The sequence below is a fragment of the Gavia stellata genome, chromosome 3 (assembly GCF_030936135.1).
Source record: "Gavia stellata isolate bGavSte3 chromosome 3, bGavSte3.hap2, whole genome shotgun sequence".
Lineage (NCBI taxonomy): Eukaryota > Metazoa > Chordata > Aves > Gaviiformes > Gaviidae > Gavia > Gavia stellata.
Window position 1 is genome coordinate 8239662 of NC_082596.1, and position 7396 is coordinate 8247057.

The window sequence follows — 7396 nt, forward strand, 5'->3', positions numbered from 1 at the left end:
TTGGGTAATGCTAAAAAAAAACCAAACAAAAAACCCCAAACCAACAGGTGCTTAAATTAGTAAAACTACTAAGATTTAACCATTTCTGTTGTCCTTTATATGTAACAAAATGAGAAACATCTCATTTTGATGGGGAAAAATCTGGGTAGGAGAACAAGGAAGGAGGCGAGCATCTTTTGGCGTTCTGTGTAACTCTTCTTGCATCATGTCTTATCTCCTGGAATCCTACTCCTACTAGTGACGGATGGGATGTTAAATGAAGTATGGCTCCAGCATTTGGAGAATATTAAGCACCAAATTTAACTGTTCAAAAAGAACTCAAATATTTTTATTAGAATGGAAGAATGATGGACATGGGATTCATCATCATCATTGGGAAGCATAACCTGGTTTCTTGAGGATCATTTTCACAATTTTGTATCCCCATGAATATTTGAAAGGCTCAGACTGAGATATAACATATTTCTTACTTATAAGGCAAATACATTATCAAGAGAATTTTTCTGCCTTTAAATTCACGTACATGAGCACCTTTTTATTATAGCTAAGCTTTTTGCTGTGCTTTTTATTTTTTGCTTCCAAACTAAAAGAGGTCTTTTTCACTTGCAGAAGTCCTTGTGGGCAGGTTATACGTAATATATGTCACTGCAAACAATTGCATGCAAGAAAATGCATCAAATTCTGTGTTACGCAGATTTCTAGTGTGTGAACACTGCAGTACAACCATGTATTTACTGTGTGTATGTGTCTATGTATATAAAAAGTTCTAGTGGATTTTGATTTAGTGCATCTATTTAACGCATTGGCTTTTCCAGTTGGGCTGAACTGAGGAAGCATGAGAGGTGCAGGTTGTCCTCCTTAGGAGAGATCATGTAGTTTAAAAAAGCCTGCCTCCAGAAAAGAATCTGCATGTCTTCCTATTCTATTCCCCAGAGTTAGATGCCTCGTGGCATCCCTACCTATGTCTGAGAGAGCTTCACTCGAGGCTGCTGGGGTATCTCTCATCTCCATTCTGAAAAAGCATCCGACTCTGAGTTGCCACGCTCTGGGAATGTCAGATTTTGACAGCAGGAGAGAAGCACAGAGAAGGCGGGGAGAGGCGAGAAGGATATACCTGTGACACCGTAACGTGTTGCAGCTTTGCTCTTGTGCTTTATGGGTGATTAATGTTGACACATGCTCTTGACCTGTTTGACTAGTGATTGCTACCCTTGCTCCTGTGAAGGAATGTGCTGTGGGTACACATCTCGGTATTACATCACTGAGAGTGCGGTGAAACACACTTGCTGTTCTTTCTCAATCTGAATCAGTTCCCCTGCTCGGTGTATTCTGCGGAGCCACATGCTGATGTAGCCATTTGCATTGTCATTTGCAGTGACAAAAAAAAGGGGTTGATGGCAAGAAAGAATCCTCAAATCAACATTACCGCCAAGCAAAAGGTGTCAAGATTCATCTTTTCAGCAAGTGCCTCTATCTGGAACGAATTGGTAGCGTGGATAGTGAGTAAACAATCTGAGCAGACGGGGATGTGCATTTGGTGTTTCAGCAGGTTTCTTTTAAATGCATTTGAGATCTAGAATTCATATTGCAGAAATATAAATATGACCAAAACTAGAGTCTTACTCTGTTTTTTAATTAGAACAGTTGTGAGTGCTTTTGATGGGACACTTAAAAATTAAGTAGGAGTAAAATGTTAAAATTAGTAAAAAAAGCCTATTGAAGCTTGAAATTTAATTGACATATTTTGAATATTTGGGGTTTGCAGCAGTTTGAGTTCTGTAGTGGTTTCAGGTTTGGGGGGGGTGAAATTTTGTTTAGCTGCTCCTTGGATAAATGGGCAGTAGGGTGGGTTATAACGATGCTCTCACCAAACAGTTTCAAGTAGTTTGGCTCCTCACTGAGGAGTGTCAGGACCGGTATCGTGTGATGACATTTCTAAAGGTAAGCCAAGCTGTTGGGGTGTGGTGGTGGTTTTTTAGTGAGGATTTGATAGGAGAACGAGTACTGTGCCTGTGTGCATCCTTCCAGGTGCTTGGCTGCACGTGCGGATGTTGTGAAAGCGTAAGCTGCTAACTTGTTTTACTTTCTGTGAAAATCCTTCATTTGAGAATTAAATAGACTAATTCTCGTACTGTTTCTCCTCAGCCGTATTTATTGGGTAATAGTTATCATTCTAGTTTGTGCTAAAGTAAAACAAAAAGTTAAACTTCTAACTTAGGATATGTGTTCAAAGATTCCAAGGATAAAATAACTACAGAATTTGAAGCTGTTGTAAATCACATACTTCACTTTTTTCTTCCATTGTGTTGGTGCTTTTTAAACAGGTAAGTCGTAATCCCATGGCGCCAGTGACGGCATAAAACAAAATTAGATAAGTAGCTGGGAAAAGGATACAGTGTGCATGATTTATAAGATTGTCTGGAAGTTTGGCGCAATATCTGTGTAAACGGTAGGTCACTTAACATTAGTCAGAAATTGTATTTCTCTTGAAAAATACATAGGCACAGTTAATGGTTTTTATGGCAGTTTTGAAAATACGCATTTACTCTTCTGTTTACTTTCTCCTGGTTTTGTCTTACGCTAAAAATCCAAATGCTTATTTAAATAAAAGTACACTGATATCCACCTTCCTTGTCTGTTGTGGTGTTCACTAAGGTTGTTCTTCCCATAATTCGGTGCACTCCCTCTTAACCAGCTATGGCAGTTCTAATCAGCTTAGTTCACGTTTCATACGGGTTCGGGGCGGGGGGGAGTAAGGGCATAAGGGAATAAGACTACTTAAAACTTCCACATAATACTCTTGAATCACTGTTGAAGCCACATGGTTCTGTAGTAGTTGAGTATGAGTGGTTAAGAGTCTTAACTCTGCTGCTGAAGGCTGTTTGGAGAGTTCAGGAAAGCTTGAAGCTGTTTGGTTTGTTGTTTTTCCTCCGTTAAGGAATAGCAGACCTCTGACGTGTGCATCTTTACAAGAGAGGAAAGCCTAACCCATGGAGTGATGCATGGGCCCCGTAAGCAGAACGAAGGAAATGTAGTTTATGTCAGTCTGGATTGTTTGTTGTCTGATAACATCGCTTTCTCAGTAGAGAAATAATTTCCTGTAAATGATACGGCTTTATCTATCTTAAAGATCTGCCTTTTTAATAAAGTGGAAAATTGTTTTTCCAAACTTTACACAAGCTTTATCTTTGACAGGAGAAACGGGAGGTGGCAGGGATGAAAGATGCTTTGTGAACTGAACTCTGTTTACTTAAGGTTATGGAAAACATGCTGAAAACATACACGTTAAGTGCATAGCTCAATGCATTTTTTTATAAACACATTTCCCCAAATATTAATAGTAGAAAATGTGATACATTAATAATCGTTTTGGAGGTATTTCGCACTTGAAGTCTAAGGAATTTGTAAGCTAGCAAATCTCTCCTTAACCTGGATTCCAATTTAGTATTAATAGTCAACAGAAATGTTACAGCTGAGTGTGATTTCATAAAATGTGATCTCTTTTGTGCCCGCTACACATGAAGTCTTGTCTATCCTATTAAACTGTCTGCTGTAGGTCGCTTCCTTCCTCCTGCCTGCAATATTCGGGACATGGTTTGGTGGGCATGGTGGTGTTGGGTTGATGATTGGACTTGATGATCTTACCGGTCTTTTCCAACCTTAGTGATTCTGTTGAGACATAGCATATACCCAGTATTTCCACTTTGGCAGCTGCTCTGGTTCTCCAGGCGTGGGTGCTTCTCGGTGGCATCACATACCAAGGGTTTTACTGGTCTAGCTCGTCAGCTGGGAGACACCGACCTCACGCAGTCACCTTCAGAGAAGCGTTAATGAAATCTTGCTTGCTATTAAAGAAACACCCCCTACCCCTTCTTGCATCAATTACAGTCTTTTAGAAAAGCTGGTGTTACGGGATAGAGGCAGGAAAATGAGAAGCAAACTGGATCTTGCCAAAAGGAGGAACCTTCATGAGGAAGAGGAAAAGGTAATTTAATACAGAGTTTTGGGTCAGAGGCCCTAGTGTGTGTGTGTGGTGTTGGTGCTGGAGGCCAAGAGAACGTCTGTTGGTTTCTGCTTCAAGACACCAAATTAAGAGAAATGAAAGCTGCAGGTACGGCTGAGATACAAATTCTGAAAATCTGCTTCATAATTTTTCTTTGAAAAGCCAAAAAAGAAGGGAAAAAACTCATCCAAAAATTATCTTAACTGAAGTAACCTGTTCTCTTTCAGAGAATTGAGATATTCTCCTTTGTATCTTAAATTTACTGCTGCTTCCCATTTTTATTTGCTAAAGCTGATTAACAATCAATGAACACAAAAACCCCCAAGAAAAAACCCGTCATTTTTAAATATGTAAAGACTTGTTTTCCAAATAAGAAATCTAGGGAAGGGAAGGAGAAGCACTAAAATTCCAAACTACATTTTTTGAAGAAGATTGTGTACACGATACCAGTTTCAATTCAGAGGACACTTGCACGGTTTGAGATTTTTTTCAGTCAACCATTTAACTCTCTGAGTAGTTTTTAAATGACAGCTATATGCTAATAACAGCAGACTAATAACAGTTTCACGCAGGACTGTTTGCCACATCCTTCAGACCATATCCTTCAGAAGTTCTAATGGTAAATCCCTAAAATGCTAGGTTTGCATTAGAGATGACAATTCTTACGCTCGTTTTGGTGTGTGTTAATAAACTTCAACTTTTTAATGATAAAATAGGTTGCTTATAATTCCAATCAAGGAGCATTCAGAAGATGCTTAATTTTGGTTAATATACCTGCTCCGTATTTTCAATAATGTGAGAAATTCTTGTTTTCTACAAGGGAGTTAAACATAAGTGCGATTTTTACTTACAATATTAGTATATTATGTGTGTAAACAAAGCTGTTGAAGCCAGTTTAAGCTCCAGGGGGAGCAGGACTGGACTTCTGGTTTTGTTTTAATTTCTTGGGATGACATTAAAATGCAGAGGTGCCTTTAGTTTTGCTGAATTCTGCCATATAAACTGTCTTTTCCATTCTCAATGCCTAAATACCACAGTATGTGCAATGTGTGCTGCTAGAGAATAAGTGGGCGGCGGTATGATACGAAGATTTTCTATTATTTTACTTGTACATCGTGCTTTATATTGAACTTTGGGTCCAAAAATGGCTCCAGATTAATTTAATATGCATTTATGCTAGAACAAGTGAAAGTGGTTTAAGCTAAATGGAACCAAGATACTCGTTTTCTTGTCTGGAGTCAATCAGGAACAGCTAGGTGTTTTTAACTAGAATATATGCTTTCAAATGCTACTACTGACGTTCATGTTCTTACATTATTTTTTTACTTGAGCTGAATTTTTCAAACTCTGCTTCGTATTCTGCTGCCGGGTATTGAATTTCTGGAAGTGTGGACTGGTTAGTTTTTGAGTCGCAGGGGAGTGATGGTGCCATCAGTCCATCACATCTGTCTGACTGTTCTGCGCGTGGCTACCTCTTACCGTCACAACTCCCATTGTACCTGGGGGGAAGCTTCTGTGCAGAACCAAGCCTATCGATGCCTGTTACTGCTTCAGCAGGGGCAATGATGACTTCATTCAATGGCAGAATGCTTGCCTGTATTGTAAAATACATTGTATTTTAAAGACATGTTTTAATTCAAGTTGCAGTGTTGAAAAGAAACTTGAACTTCCAAGAACTTGATTACATTTACCGAAGAAAGTAACATTACTTACTGAAGAATTCTGTATTTTAGTGAAGTGCTCCTTTACTCTGTTGGAGTCTTCCTTTTTTTTGTCAACTAGTCCAGGCTCCTACAGAGTTTTGGGTCCAAAACTTAAATTCTAATGATGAGGCAAATTATACCCCAAACTATTTTGATACAATTAATATAAATGCTATTTAAAGCAAGGTTAATTAAATCACAGAATCACTAAGGTTGGAAAAGACCTGTAAGATCAAGTCCAACCATCAACCCAACCCCACCATGCCCACTAAACCATGTCCTGCAGTGCCACGTCCACATGTTCCTTGAACACCTCCAGTGATGGTGACTCCACCACCTCCCTGGGCAGCCTGTTCCAATGCCTGACCACTCTCTCAGTAAAGAAATTTTTCCTAATATCCAGCCTGAACCTCCCCTGGAACAACTTGAGGCCATTTCCTCTTGTCCTATCACTTGTCATTTGGGAGAAGAGACCAACACCCACCTCTCTGCAACCCCCTTTCAGGTAGTTGTAGAGAGCGATGAGGTCTCCCCTCAGCCTCCTCTTCTCCAGACTGAACAACCCCAGCTCCCTCAGCCGCTCCTCATCAGACTTGTGCTCCAGACCCCTCACCAGCTCCGTCGCCCTTCTCTGGACACGCTCCAGCACCTCAATGTCCTTCTTGTAGTGAGGGGCCCAAAACTGAACACAGTATTCGAGGTGTGGCCTCACCAGCGCCGAGTACAGGGGCACGATCACCTCCCTGCTCCTGCTGGCCACACTCTTTCTGATACAAGCCAGGATGCCATTGGCCTTCTTGGCCACCTGGGCACACTGCTGGCTCACATTCAGCCGGCTGTCTATCAACACTCCCAGGTCTTTTTCTGCAGGTGAGCTTTCCAGCCACTCGTCCCCAAGCCTGTAGCGTTGCCTGGGGTTGTTGTGACCCAAGTGCAGGACCCGGCACTTGGCCTTGTTGAACCTCATACAATTGGCCTGAGCCCATCGATCCAGCCTGTCCAGATCCCTCTGCAGAGCCTTCCTACCCTCGAGCAGATCAACACTCCTGCCCAACTTGGTGTCATCTGCAAACTTGCTGAGGGAGCAATGGAGGAACTGATTATTGAAAAGTGTCTTCCTTCCTCCACTCTTGTGGCAGGATGTTCCAGCAGTGCTGTAGGGTCCTGCCAGGCTTGTGTGGTGTCTGCCTCAGTTCGTACACAACAAAAGAAGGCTGAAGCTTCACTCCCTTGTATTGAGACATTCTGGCTCTCACATGCTGTCCAGAGCGTTGCTGGTGCTCAGGAATATACCAGCTGGCTGCGTGATCGGAACAAAGAACTGCTTTGACATAACCATCACTGATTTCGCTTCTTGAAGGTTGCCCCTGTAGCCACAAGAGCTAGTTATTTTCTAATGAACAACTAAAAAAAAAAAAGAGTAAGCAGAACACATTTTAGTGTGGTCCTAATCACAAAGCGGTGTTCCCCACAGCTTGACGTTACTGTGCAGTGAATCTACGGGCAGGAATTTAGTATTGCTATTGCTGTAGTAAAGCAGCCCTAGTATTTCCCAAAGTCAGCATGCTACGTGAAAATGTTACCTTCTGCTACTTGAAGGTTTGCCAATGTGTGGTGTTCTTATGGATCCTGTCACAGAGATATAACAAAATATTAAGCAAAAGGAGGTATTTTGAGTATTGTTTTATCA